General features: G+C 38.9%; 1 long non-coding RNA gene across 1 annotated transcript; it reads left to right on the top strand.

The window, feature by feature from the left end:
* Positions 1-13,163: 13,163 nt before the first annotated feature.
* On the top strand, positions 13,164-14,383 carry LOC118113850. The gene is made up of 3 exons (XR_007032875.1): positions 13,164-13,272; positions 13,389-13,532; positions 13,611-14,383. It is a non-coding gene; the product is annotated as an uncharacterized LOC118113850 (long non-coding RNA).
* Positions 14,384-15,546: the final 1,163 nt, after the last annotated feature.

Here is a 15,546-nt window from a genome sequence, read left to right as displayed (position 1 = left end):
ACATCAGTTGAAGAGGGTTTGGTGAGAGGTTCAGGAGATGGCAGGATAAAAAGCATGAAATCCGAGTAGCCGCATTAAGATAGTCTGTCAATTGGCCACAAGACTGTTCTCCAAAGATGAAGACAAAATACTCGCTTTCTGTATTTTAGTTTTTTTAAAACTTGTCCTTGAATAGTTTTGAAATACATTGGGTCATTACCCTGTTATATGGGGAACGTTACTCCAATCAACTCATTTCCAGAGGTTATGGTATGTTGTAAAATGGAGTGATAGCCTTCTTTGTTCAAGACCCTTCTTATCTTAAACAACTCTCCCGCTAGACCACCACTAAAGCACCCTAAACAATAACATCTCTTCTACCTTCCTCGACAGATGACGTCAAACACTCCTCCAGCATCTTTTCATTTATCCCTACAATTGTTCTCTGTTTGATCCACCCCTGAAACACCTTAAACTTAGATTAATCCTTCCGTAATGCTTTATCCAATCCTCCTCCATCCAATGTCTGTGTTCTTTTACCCATCTTAATCTTTCCCTTTTATTGGCCAATCTAAGAGATGGCTTTTTCTCTGCCTAAAAGGCCAGAATCATTGAGTCGCTTATTCACTGTTGACGTTGAGACCGGTGTTTTGAGGGTACTATTTAATGAAGCTGCCAGCTGAGGACCAGTGAGGTGTCTGTTTGGAGACACTCTGATGTACTTGTCCTGTTTTTCAGTTGTGCTCCAGGCCCTCCCACCTCTCTCTTTTTACTTTGGATAGTCAGTATATGCTGGGCTGTGAAGGGATTAGTACGCACAACTATATGTAATTGAAAAAAAAAATTGGGGTGGTTTCTCGCATAGTCACCTTATTTTTTTCAAAATGACAATAAAAAGTGTTTCAACCCATTTTGAGAAATTGTTCCAGATACTCAAAACCAAAGATATTGTTTCTTTAATAAACACAGCAATTCCCAGTTGTGCCAATGTAATTGCACAATGATTTTGGAAAATGGGCCTCTACAGTACTACTACAGAAATAAAATCATTGACGATTTATGATTGATGATCTGGATTATCATTGATTGTCATCTACAACAATTCTGATCAATTGGTTTACTTGAAAAAATTGATCTTCTTTAGAGGCCCATTGTTCGAAACCCACAGTAACAGATCTGTTTTCGAATGGGCAGTCGGGCACTTCCTGATTGCACTCAAGATAAAAAGGATCTTTGACAAAAACTGTGGATTTTTCTGCAGGATCTCTATGTAGCCTACATCTTAACTAACAAGATTCTGAAAGGAGTTATTTATTGATTGAATGTATTTTGCGCATACTTTCTCTCAATTTTGGAATGTCACCACACAGCAATCTTTGTCACTGATAATTTTAAGTGTTGGTCTGAAGAGGGTCCCCACCTCTGTGACACAGCTGCTTCTTTTAACCTAACAGCAAACAACTTAAGAGAGCCCTTACCTGCTTGCCCACCTGTGTTCACTACCCATTGTGTATGTTTAAGCACATAACAAAGCTGAAGGAACCAAACCTTGGCTCTCTGTTGGATAGGAAATTCACACCTTAACAGATGAGAGTGTAATTCATCCTCTCCTACTGCCTTTCCACAGGAGGTATGGACAGACATAGACAGGAAGCCATCCAACAGAGCCAAAAGCCACTGATGGGCCATTAACTCTGTTTCAAGGGCAAGAGAATAGAACATTTGACACTGGGTGGTCTGCAACAATGTCAAAGTCAAACATCGGCAGTCTGATGAAGTCTGCCAATCCGTTTCAGGAGGTATGGAAATTGGTCTAAATGGGATAAGGTCCTGACCCATCTGCAAAAGTGACTAAAAATGAGTTCACTGATTGGTCGGGTTTCCAGGCTAAGGACATTGGGGACAGGAATACAATGCAGACCCTTACTGCTGAGTCACTATGTCCTATTACTGACAGCTGGTTCAACAGTAGCAGTATTCGATTTGATAGTCAGTTGTGATCTCAGACTTTTGGACCCAACTGTATTCCAAGTCTTCACAATTAACCTCTGTTTTGTTTAACTGCAGCAATAACTCAGGATAACAGGAGGGTGTATTATTCACTCTGAGTTGGCAAAAAGTTGAGTTAAACAGATTGCTTTTAACTTATTTTGGCAAAAAGTAGACTTTGGCTGTTGAGGGCAGCTCCCAGATAAAGATGTAGTCGACAAAATAAATGTGAAGCAGGGCAGTGCTTAAAAATAGTAAGCATGCCACTGATGGCTGTATATTAAATCACTGTACTGTGCACCCTGGTTCTTGTGTTAAATAAGGCCTATAAAATTAAAATATTACAGTGCAGTGTTTTAACACCTGCAGTGGTGCTGTTATTCCAGGTTAAGCTTGCAGACAAGGCTAAATGAAGATGTATAAACTGCATATCTGAAACTACACAATAATTCCTTATCAGTGGAATAACATAGAAACAAACATTTGACATGGCGAAAAAGAACCAATTCTACAGAATATACTCGTCATGTGTTAAATCACACCTTACTTTATGCCTCCATGTGTGCTTGCATTTTAGTATCCAACATTTACTGGACCCACGTTATCAGGCAGACCGTAAGAGAAGATGGGCAGATGCAGTTTTATCATCCAATTTGCCAAATTCTTCATTGACTTTCCTTTAATACATTTTTATGGAATTGACATATGAAGTACGAGCATGTCAATATCAAAATGCAATTACGTTTGGTTTGTGTGTCTTGCTTCTGTAGCGCTGTAACTGTTGATCACCAGTTGGTGTGTTTACGAGGTGCCTATGTGCACGGGCATATTTGTGTGTTAGGAAACATCCATGTATGTTTCACACACTTGCACTGGTTCCCGATGACCCAGATTGAAAGATGTTCAGATTTAATGTACCCTACCCAAGGGAACTGAATTTGTCATTGTGACATGTGGTCTGCACTCGTGCAGGCAAATGAGAGGACTAATAAGTGCTCTTCACTCCAGCTAGCATGTTTCCTCCTTACTGATAAGTAAAGGCATTACCTTCTACTTGGGTCTTCTCTAAGAGTAATAAGCAGTTTGGAGAAGCACTGTGTTTAGATGGGCCCTGTACTAGCACGGTGACAATCCTATTAAGAAAACAGTGTGTGCTGTTAGTGTGACGCAAATTGGCTACAAGTAGTCTGGCTGTTATCCAGGCATGACTCAAGGTGACGGCAACAGCACAAAGGCACAAAGTTACTGTCTAGATCAATACCAGCATATTGAAGGCACAGGTCACACAGCCATTTGTTTAATGTAGTACTCTGTAATGAAAATAAATAGATAGAATACTTATACAAGGCAAAGTGAAGCTAAACAACAGTGCATGATGTTTGTATGGTGTTCAGTCAGGACGAAAAGAGGCACAATCACATCTGTTTCCATCCTTTAGCCGGACATGAGATCTCCCAGCAAACAAGATCACTTATCAGATATGTCATGAGAGAAGAGCTCAGCGGGCAATAGCAAACACACACATACAGTACACCCAGTTTCACACACAGACTAAATATAATGGAAACAGCTACACTTATATGTGCGTCAAAAGGCGAGAATGTATGAGAGGCCCTATGAGAGAAAATTAATACTTGGTCTCACACACACCAGTATACTCTTACTCATACTCTCTTGTGATAGTATGATGGTACATGTGAGAGAGTATAGTAGTGTGTGTGATAAGTATGATGGTACATGTAAGAGAGTATAGTAGTGTTAGATAGTATGATGGTACATGTGAGAGAGTATAGTAGTGTGTGTGAGAGAGTATGATGGTACATGTGAGAGTGTATAGTGGTGTGTGTGAGAGTGTATGATGGTACATGTGAGAGAGTATAGTAGTGTGTGTGATACAGTATGATGGTACATGTGAGAGAGTATAGTAGTGTTTGTGAGAGTGTATGATGGTACATGTGAGAGTATAGTAGTGTTTGTGAGAGAGTATGATGGTACATGTGAGAGAGTATAGTAGTGTTTGTGAGAGTGTATGATGGTTCATGTGAGAGAGTATAGTAGTGTGTGAGAGTGTATGATGGTTCATGTGAGAGAGTATAGTAGTGTGTGAGAGTGTATGATGGTACATGTGAGAGAGTATAGTAGTGTGTGAGAGAGTATGATGGTACATGTGAGAGTATAGTAGTGTGTATGAGAGTGTATGATGGTTCATGTGAGAGAGTATAGTAGTGTGTGAGAGTGTATGATGGTACATGTGAGAGTATAGTAGTGTGTGAGAGTGTATGATGGTTCATGTGAGAGAGTATAGTAGTGTGTGAGAGTGTATGATGGTTCATGTGAGAGAGTATAGTAGTGTGAGAGTGTATGATGGTACATGTGAGAGTGTATAGTAGTGTGTGAGAGTATGATGGTACATGTGAGAGTATAGTAGTGTGTATGAGAGTGTATGATGGTACATGTGAGAGAGTATAGTAGTGTGTGTGTGATACAGTATGATGGTTCATGTGAGAGTGTATAGTAGTGTTTGTGAGAGTGCATGATGGTTCATGTGAGAGTGTATAGTAGTGTGTGTGATACAGTATGATGGTACATGTGAGACTATAGTGGTGTGTGTGAGTATATGATGGTACATGTGAGAGTGTATAGTAGTGTGTGTGAGAGTGTATGATGGTACATGTGAGAGTGTATAGTGGTGTGTGTGAGAGTGTATGATGGTACATGTGAGAGTGTATAGTAGTGTTTGTGTAAGAGTATACAGGGGTGTGTGTGAGACCAAGTATTAATTATCTCTCATAGGGCCTCTCATAAGAATGAGTGGATAAACATACTGTCCATGAAATTACATGGAGGTTTTTGCAGCTTTGATGATTTCCTGTGTTGTTTGACAAGTCTGGGAGCCTGCAGGGAGAAAAACCCCAGACACCACAATAGAGGGAGGAAGAGTGCAGGGCGAAGAATGGTATTGCAGGCCAATGCTTGCGTCATGAAAATAATTATAGTTCATATCTCTGGAGCTATAGGCTTGTGTTCCCTTTTGTATTCAGTTTGTGTTTCACTTTCTTTTATCTTTTAATGCAGCCATTTGTCTCATTGTCTAACTCGGTGGCAGAAAAAAATAAGGCAGCATCCCATTTCCTCGCAGTGGTGAATAAATCATAGATTTTGCTCAAAATCTTTCACTGGGGCTTCGGTTAATCAGTTTGAAGTCACACGTGTAAAGTCTGTGGTCAAACACACCATCTGTCTTCAAAAAACAAAATGCAAGTTAAACAAAAGTACTTATCGGTACCTTCAAGACAGAGGACTTTTCAACACAGCACCTGATTGATATTTGGGCAACTTGCTGTAAACTTGACCGACAACATGGGAGGGGAGGCACAGCAGAAAGCATGTCAGTAGCAATTAAACTGTACAATGCATGTTTTGCACCTTCTTATTCAGGTCAGGCCAGAAGTGCAATGGAAAAAACATTTTCAAGTACATTGGAAACCGCTAACAGTGATCACATTTGTCCCGGGAAAAATGTATCACTATAAGCGGTTGTTAACTATAAAAGAATTGCGTAGCTTCTGTATGATCCCAGAACTTAAGGGAAAGGTAGGGCAAATTGTAAGATGAGGAAGATATCACATTGCACACTCGCGTATGTATGCACACACACACACACACACACACAGACTCAGCTGACGTCTCTGACCCGCTACAGTTTAAACGTCTATTAAAATAACGCCACAATATCAACACTGATCACTAATGATCAATACCTTTCTTAATGAGTAAATCTTTCTTCATAGCTGCACACATTCAGCTCGTCTCTCGCGCTGACACACACCAACACATGCACTTACACACACATTGATCGGACAAGTTTAAGCTCAGACTGGGTTTAAACAACAGAATTTGAAAACTCAGGCAATGGTGGGGCGCGCTCGGTTTGGCTTGATTTGGTTGATAGTGCACATCATAGAGCACATGGCCACATGATAGAGAAGCACAGAGGAGCAGTAAATTACTGACAGAGTTGGTCAAAACTGTAAAAAATAATTGATTTCTATATCTGTGATCACTATATCCACTGTATTTGACTGTTTTCTTGACGGTTATTGCAATTTGTGTGTTTTTTTTTCGTTCTTTTTCCCAAACTACATCAGTCTCTGGTTCATTTAGGACCTCAGAGGACTGTGTTGTATCTCCCAAAATAAGACACTTGTTAGATGTAACATGTTAGACTTCAGAGACAGTTGCAAAATGTTATATGGACACCAATGTTAGCTTGTTTTTGAATGTTTGCTAATGGTCACAGAATTCATTAAATCCAGGACCATTATGGGGCAGTGGTGTATTGGTTAAACATTAGCATGCATCAATTCATTATTTTACTATCAGTAATAAAGCTCCTCATGTGCACAGATCAAATTATAAAGATATACTGAATGAAATACACTATGAAACCGCAGTTATGGGATCACTATATCAAATTATTTTATGACTTTGCAAGACATGCAGAGAATTCCATCTGCATTTGACTCTCACTCCCCTCTGTTGTATAATTTTTTCATACATTTTGGACGAATGTTTCTTTCTACTTTGTTAAGAATTGTTAACACTCATGAGTAATACACATCTGTTGACAACACATCACTGTCAGGACAACTGTCACTGATCAAAATCAGCTGTTCCACTCATCAAGTGTCACCAATCATGCCTTATCAATACAATGCAGTTGTCTGTAGAATTTGACAAGCTCTCACTCTTGTGCCGCCACTGCTGGTTGGTCTTTATTCTCGCAGCCTGACTATCATGGCTGTAACTTCGCCCTAATGACTGCTTTACTCCTTTCTACCCATGCTTCATCTGCTGCGACTTTTTATTGTTTCTCTTAGATGGCATATCTTGCCTCGTGCATTTGAATAAGTATTTCTGTCTTAAACAGATTCATTTTAAATGGCTTGTGACATTCCTTATTGCAATAGTCTGCAGTTTGTGCGGTTTTGTTTTATAAATCTATAGCAATGTAATCTGCAGTATCTCCTTCAGGACTCTACACTTGTGTGCTTTGAACATTTATTACTGAACTTTGTTGCGCTTTAAAAAAACAAAGATATTCATGTGTATTTTCATGAGGGATCATTTGCTGCCTGATTTTTACATGAAGGCATTGATTGATCACATCAGTTAGATTTCACAGTGATGAACATCTCTAACAGTCTAAACAATGTGGCCTATGTACACTATTCCCTATACTATAGGTTGTAAATGTATACATATTTTGTGTATAAATTGGTGTATTGCAATTGCAATGGCCACAGATACATAAAAGTTGTATTGAAGGGAATTGTATGAGTCATTTTGCCTGAGGCAGATATTAAAGGAGATACCATCTAAAAATAAAAGAGATAACTTCCTGTATCCTTAAAATAAATACATACACATAGGGTAGTAGCCTCAGGTTTAAATATTGTACTAAGTTATGTTGCTTATGATATTCATTCAAGCCTGGAGTTGCTAAAAAGGCTTCAGCATAATATGCATTGTTTTGCATGTGAGTGTTACAAGCATGTGTGACTAAAGAAAAATAATATACATGTTTACATGTGCTCCACATCATGCATGCATGTGTAAAAAGGCGATCAACATAACTCAGGATATATGAATAACGTATTTCATTGATATAGAATATTGAATATTCTGAAGATAAAGATAAAAAGTTCTACTGAAATATTTAAATATGATTCATGGAAAGTAGAAGTGATGGCTTCAAGGCATCCAAGTAATTTTATTCATAAAGTGAGTGTTGTATTTTAAACTTTCAGGGGTCACAGCAATATATCAGACTATGTGTCTGGTTTGGGCTAAAAAGGTTTGTAAAAGAAAAAAATATTTAATCATTCAAAAGGTCCTGATATGTTTACTTAAAATGGACTGAGCTTATAAAAGTTTCTTAAAATTGTTTCTACTCTAACAAAAAAATCAAATAACTAATTGAAACCAAACCAGGATGTATGACTGCAGCCATCCACAGGAGGCTTCACTTTTGATGGGATCGGTAATTTATTAAGGCATTTTATTTACGTACAGTTTATGACAGTCACATAAAAGTTAAAGCCACTGTATTCAATCATAATCGACCACATGTTTACCTGGGATAATGAGCGAATATAGAAATATAGAATTATCACCTGATTTTTGCAGTTTACCTCAGCTCTATGAAGCTTTATATTGTATTTCAGTATTTTTGTTGTTTATAATATTAGTTTTTTGTGTGCAATGCTTTTTGTGTGTCACTACTTCACCTTGGGTCGCTCTCACCACTGTCATCGTCGTCGTTTTCAGCATTGAAATATAGGACTGACATTGTCCAGGTGGTGTGAAACATCAGTCCAATTAAATGCTAATGTTACTCTGTATTTGCTATAGATGCTGTTGCAATAGGGATAAATTGTTGATTGTGTTCATAGCTTGTTTCTACTGCCTCACAAGACATAATTAATGTGTTTTTAAGAGACAAGTAAGTAGCTATGTTACCAGAGGAGTGAATTTGAATGCCACAGTGAATCATGCAGTCTACAGTATCTGCAATGCATGTACAAGGAAGCCATTCTTTCTCACACAAGACACAAGAAGAGCCGTATTGGTCATTTTAATTTTAAATTAAGCCGCAGCTTCTTTTAGACATGTTCAGATGAGTGGGCTGTCATTGTTTGAGTAATCGCTTTCGTTAGCACTTTCGTTATTGACCTGGCGAATGCAAAAACGGGGACACTGGTCTTTTGTTTGTGTAATTCGAAATGAATAGGCAGACTGTATTGGCATTACTCACCGTCATCCATAATATTAAAAACAGACGCCGTCTTGATGTCATGCTGAATGTGTTAAGAGAATGCTTTTCAAGCTGCTACGTTAATTTAAGGATAAGGATACGAGCCAGTGGTAAAGAAAGGTGCTCCTCAGACAGACAGCGGGGGCAGTTTTGCTAAAAAAAAAAAAAAAAGATAAATGGACAGAGATTACGGGGGTGTGGGCAGAATTAGGGTGGCAGAGTATGAAGGAGTAAAGGCAGCGACAGAAGGAGTCAGTGGAGGACGATGTCTGTGTCAGCTGCTCGGACAAAGACGCTTTTCTTCAACAACTATGATCAGAAAGTCACTTTTTTTTTTCGTACAATTTTATTCTGTTTGGCTGCTGTTTCTTATCTTTGTAGAAAAACCAGGAATTTATTGTTGAGTTACAAGTAATTCACAGGGGTGGATGATGTAAAACAGCAAATGCCTCCTATCTAACATCCGATACAGTATCTAAATTAGCCTAGCCACTAATGGGAATAAAATGTAGAAATTGGGTTGTTTACTTCTGTGATAGCACAAGATGAAAAAAACATTTACACAACTTCTTTTAAATTTTTTCTGCCAGTCTTATTTCTTAACCTAATTTGTCAAATTGTTTCTGTTTGTTCAGGCCTTACAATGCTAGAGGATTCACAGAATTTGGAAGCTGTCTCGGGTTATTTAGGGTTGTTTGGCTCTCTGACTTCTGGGTTTGCATAAGACTAAATGATCAAAAACAATATCATAATTACAATCATTGCAGGGATCTGGGCTCATTACCCTTTTTCCAGATGCAGGAATTCGTCCAATTCAGCGGGTGTTGTTTTGCCTCCCCAGACTTCTAATTTCTTGGTGCCCCGTGTACATCATTTGTCTTGGACCAAAATCTATTCTGAATGGAAGGCTTTCATTAAGCCATCCAATAATGAGCCTGTTTGTCAAGTACAAATGCCAGAGTGCTGAGGGCAGTCATTCAAAGGCACATTTTCCTTGCGGTGTCAATACGCTGCTCTGTTCACCCAGCACTCAAAAAAAGAAAAATCCAATATCAGTTTCCCTCAAGAATATGACCTGAAATTAAGATATTAGCGTGATGGGTGCATTGACGTGTTTCTTTCCCCCTGTCTTCTTGCTGCTGTCTCTTTCTGGCCTATTTTGCTAATACGGTATACATTTTTAATTGACCCCCTGGGTCTACTCTCATGTAAACTGTCCATTCGCACATTCAAGGGGTTTTTACCTCATCGGATCAATACACCAATCTCAGCGAGGTCTCTGTCACTGTCTGTCAGCAGGTAGTCTTGTAGTAGTGATAACACCTCTGCTTTTTTCTCTTTGTAATGAAAAGGAAACGTCTCAGAAAACTAATTAGTCTGTTGGATAGTTCAATTTCTGCAAGAGAAGGATTTCAAGGCGCGTCCGGCTGATGGAGGCTTTGTTCGAGAGCAAAGCTCCGTCCACACAAAGACAAAATAAACATGGAAAGAAAAAAAGGGCTTGAGTTTATTTTCCTTCGACGTAGTATTAGGGCCACTTAAAGGGACGAAAATATCTGAGAGAAGTTGTAATATTTTGAGAATAAAGTCATAATTTTCAGAGGGGGAATATTTGAAGATCAGCATGTTACTAATGAAACTGGGATGTGGAGCATGCTAAGTTATACTTTAATTTAGGTCTCACAAATAACAAAATACTTAGTCACATCAGCACCACATTATCATAGGTATCAGGACTTTGGAAATATTGTGCAAGAAACTGTCTATTCTGAAGAAAAGACCAAACAGACTTGGAGGAAATTGCCTCTTTTGTTGGAGAGGAAATGTGTGGTAGTGGTCGACTGTGAGGTTGTCAGTGGTTACATCTGTGTGATGTTCAAAGAAGTTTCATAGTCTCACACAGAGATTAGTTCAAGATTCTGGATCCAGAGGAAGTGAAACGCGGCAGAGTATCGGTTCTCCTTGCTGCTTAATTCCAAATAAAAAATAATGTTTTGTTTTCACTTTCATAATATTGTGAATTTTTTTCCTAATTAAATGATGACTTAATATTTCAAACATATTCCAGAAGTATGACTACATTATTCTTAAAGTCTCTGAACTTGTTTCCTTCAATATGACCCTAATACTACATCGTAATTTCCAATCCAAGTTACGGGATTGACAGAAAACCCTCTCTTTTTGACCCTCTGCATCTTTCTTTATTGCCATATTACTGTCTACATCATCTGCTGCTATTCAATACAATGAAACCAGTGTGGAGAATGATGTATAACAGTGTAGTGGTTTCCCCACCATCACCATATCCACACCCCTGGGCAGGTGAGAGCAGGCTAACGTATTACATACAGTATGTGTAAAAGTCTCCACTGCATCATGGTTCGATGTAATATATTATATATGTGAAACACAGGAGATGAAGCAGGCTGAGACATGATGTGCATGCAGCTGAAGTTTGCAACAGAGAATGTTCTGAATTATTTAATACCAAACAAGGTCTGGGTGAGTACTGAGGATAACAGTTCATTTAGGTAATGCATGGTGAGAGCACTGTCAAATTTTTCCCCAGATACATTTTTAACACATCCAAAAGAATAGAATTATAAAGTCACATTGTCTACCCGCGCTTGATGGCCTCCCACAGGCAGCGAAGGCCTTGAAAACAGGCTAGTTTGAAACACATGAGGTGTTTTTTTTATTAGTATTTTATTCAAACACAGCACTGTTGGATCTTAAACTCTGTCTTGGTTGATATGTGTGTTTATTATTCCAGTTTTGATATGAACATTTAAATCATCACGCATTCACCAAAGAATGTGTTTACTTTATAGATGTAAGAGAGGCCCATCTGTGACATGTTGTGCCGTGCACGGAGCCTCAGGTGGGTTACAGGATTCCTAATGTGTGTGTCGCAGACTGGAAAGGCTATTTAGTACCATTCCTGTGCTATATATGTCCAGCAGGGCATTCCTAACTGAAATAAATGATGTTTTATATCTGGGGCTACTCTTGCTCAGCTAGCCATGCTTGGTATCATAAACAAGCCACCCGACACAATAAATTCCAGACTAAGATGTATTTCCTGCACAGACAGCAAAATCCTAATCTTCCCTTACACACAATCATCTGTGTGATTCCAGGGACACTGTAGAGGAAGGAGATTCAGCCTGGATGAAATGACCAAGTGCAGTGTGTGTTCCATAGACTGTGTATAAAGATGGACGACATGACTGCTTCTCAAAAGAGAAGCCAAAGCATCTTGATCCCTACCTGGTGGCAGGCTGCAGTATAGGTCATACATCCTGCCTCCTCCACATTAATGGATGGGACATAGACCAAATTAAAAAGTCCAAGTGCATGTCAAATACATTTTTCATTTAGGTTAGGATTAGGGATAGGATTACGGTTATCCCTAACCGCACATATGTATATGTGTAGTAGAAGACATGACCTAATTTGGATGTATGACTTTGAAGTTTTGTAGCGCAGCTGCAAGCAAAAGGGTGTAAACCAACAACATAGAGAAGTTATTTGACAGACGATGTGGCTTTCATGAAATATCCTTTAAACATGGCACCACCACAAGTCAACAGCCTCTCAGTTGAACTTAGAAAGCGTGCACTGATCTGAGTCTGGTAAGTCTAAGATGCAAACCTTCACCTCCATTTATTAACCTCGCATCCTTAAAAGTAGGTAAAGTGTGTAATGAATTGTATTTAAAATTGATGTCAGTTAGATTGTCAAAACCAACAAAAAAAACTGAGCAAGGTGCCCACATCATCCGTGTAAGTATAAACATGATAATAAAAATCAAAGCAACCCAAGAGGTAGGGCTGGGCGATAAAACGATAAAGATAATAATTGCTAAATAACTTTCCGTTGATAGAAATGTAAGACAAGGTCGATACAACGTCGATAGAACTCATTCCATCCATGTTTTGATGGACAACCCGAACAGCCAATGATAATTAGAATAGCACTGCGCTGAACCAGTCATGTGGCTGGAGTAGACATACAGCCACGTCAGGTTAGGTTGACGCACACAGCACAGAACTGGGGCGTAGCAGCCAGAAGCAGCACACGTGCGAATATTTGGGCTACTTCAGCCGTGCACACCAGTACGTCAGGAGTGGGGGGGAGATAAAAACAACAACAGAAAATGAAGACGACACCCCAGCAGACACACCCCCCGAGGCTCAAAACACAACATTTGTTGAAATGAAGGGTTCGAAGAATTCTGTAGTGTGGAGACATTTTGGCTGTTTAAAATCCGACAAGAAGCAGAGTAGTGTGCACTGCAAATTGTGTCGAAAGCATGTTCCCACAAAGACAAGTAATACCACTATTCTTTTTTACCATCTGAAGCAGAAATGACAAAAATACCCATGCAGTACGAAGACAATCAGGGATTTGAAGAGGAAGAGCAGGATTCATCGGGACCAGAGGAGCGCTTGAGAAAAAGGTTTTACCAGCAGCGCAGGAACAAGGTATGTGTGCCCTCAGATCCACATGGGATAGTTGTGATTAGTTGCAGTGCTTCCACACATACTAGAATCTTTCAATCCGAAATAAGCTAAATATACTTAATTTGTTCTATAAACAGACGATGAGCCAGCCTGAAGAGGAGGTGATACAAAAACCACACTGAACGAAACAGAACTCAGGAAAGGAGGAGGAGAATGTGCCACAAAGGACTTACCACCTGCGCAAGAAGAGGGAATTTGTGCCCTCGAACTGGCAGACACCAGTGAGAGTTGTTCTGATCATTTCAGTGCTTTCACACAGTACAAATCTTTTAATCTTCCTTTCACTTTTCAAAAAACAGATGGTGATCTTTCCGGAAGATGACGGGACAGACAATTGGAAACCCAAACAGGATGAATCAGAAGACGGAGGAGGAACAAGTGGGACAAAGGGTTGCTTAGGTGGCCATGAAAAAGAGACTTGAGTGTCCCAGCCTGCAAAGTCAGAGTGGTGTCTTTAGTTTCAATGCTTCAACACATACTAGAATCTTTCAAACCAAAATGAGGAATATATCTTTGTCTTTTCTAAAAAACAGATGGAGAGCTCATCTGAAGATGATGGGACAGGTGATTGGCAACACGCTCAGGGTTAATCAGAAGACAATTGAGAAAGAGGAAGACATGCAGGAAAATGTTAAGGTCACCAGGAGTAGCAGACACTTACTAATAGTAATACAGTGAAAACCGGATATAGTGATCAAAGCTTTATATGGATCAAAAAGCTTGGGACAGAATTGTTCCTATACAAATGCTGTTTAAATATTTCGGTTATAATGATCAAGTAATCCGCTTACAGTGATAATTTCGGACAAATCCACGTTTAAACGTAGCAGATCACAGACGTCTGCTGTCACTATGCATTTCGTTGATAGTAATCAACTGCTTATAGCGATCATTTTGGCCCAGGAAAAAACATGACCACTGTAAGCTGTTTCCACTGTAGTAAGTCTAATAATGCTGGAGGCTCATTTATAAGGACAGAGTCCTAGGCACTGGAAATGTAAAAAATCTGTTGCTAGTAAATCCCCACATAATAAAATCATAAACACTGTTTTTTAATTCTTAGTAAAAGAAAACCTGCAAATTGGTGGTTGAAGTCCATTCTTTCCATTCTGTTTTTAAATAATAAATGTCAATACAAAGCTGGTTTATATATAATTTTTTTATTCTTGAATTCATGTCGGTAAATCTATCTGTTACTCCCATGACACCCATAGTAAGTATAATTTACAACATATGTCATCACATAAGTAAAACTGTTACCCATATTTAGTTAAACTATTTATTCTACAATAAAGGGACTTGTGTTTAGAAATTTGATCTTTGCCATTGTGGGTAAGTGATAAAAGGGAATTTCTGTGCATGTCAAAAAAATCCAAATTATAATTTTGTAAGTGAAGCTGATCTGCAAACCTTTTGTTAAATTGAAGTGTCCTTCTGTCAAAGCAATTGATCTCGAGAATGCTTAAACAACCCTCAACCTTCTGTGGGAAGAGGTCAATGTTCCCGTGAAAGTCCCTTCTGGTGCGAGAGCACTCCAGTTTAACAAATCTGAACTACAATATAATTTTGAGCCCTTATTTGTATCAGTAGTGATGAAGATGTGGAAGGAGCAAAGATCCACGAAGAGCCCTAAAAGAATCCAGAAGGCAAAGAAGGAGAAATGGCAGAAGCAGAGATCCAGGAAGAGCCCTCAAAGAAAAGGAAAGGCAAAGAAGGAAGAAAGTAGAAGGCAAGAGGGGTCCTTGAAGAATAACTTCAAGTGTGGACATAAAGATACTCAGGAAATAAGGAAGTAAAACATGTTTATTGAGATTTTCAGTTGGAAGGCACCAAAGAGATATAACTTGGCCGATTTTGTATTTTATTTATTTGTGTATTCCTTTTCTGAGGCCTCCATGTTGTTTTCTTTATTAAAAGAGTTCATATCAAAACATGTTTATCTATTTCTTAATTCCTGAGGTTTGATGCTGCAAACCTACATTACTAACATTTCCATATATTCTTGCCAGAAATGTTAATATTTTCTGTTTTTATTGAGCTGAAAAGATTTGTACATATGAGTTTGAATCATGACCAGCTTCTCAGTTTACAGAGGTCCGACACTCATCCACCCGTCTTCAGTGTTTGTTAGTGAGGTGGAGGGGAAGAGCGAATTTTATGGGACAGCAGTGATGTCACTAATAAGGGAAATACACTGATAAACTGCTGCTGCTGCTGCTGTCAATACAGCGAGTG

Source organism: Hippoglossus stenolepis, chromosome 1 (genome assembly GCF_022539355.2).
Source record: "Hippoglossus stenolepis isolate QCI-W04-F060 chromosome 1, HSTE1.2, whole genome shotgun sequence".
Lineage (NCBI taxonomy): Eukaryota > Metazoa > Chordata > Actinopteri > Pleuronectiformes > Pleuronectidae > Hippoglossus > Hippoglossus stenolepis.
This window is presented reverse-complemented; position numbering and strand designations above follow the sequence as displayed.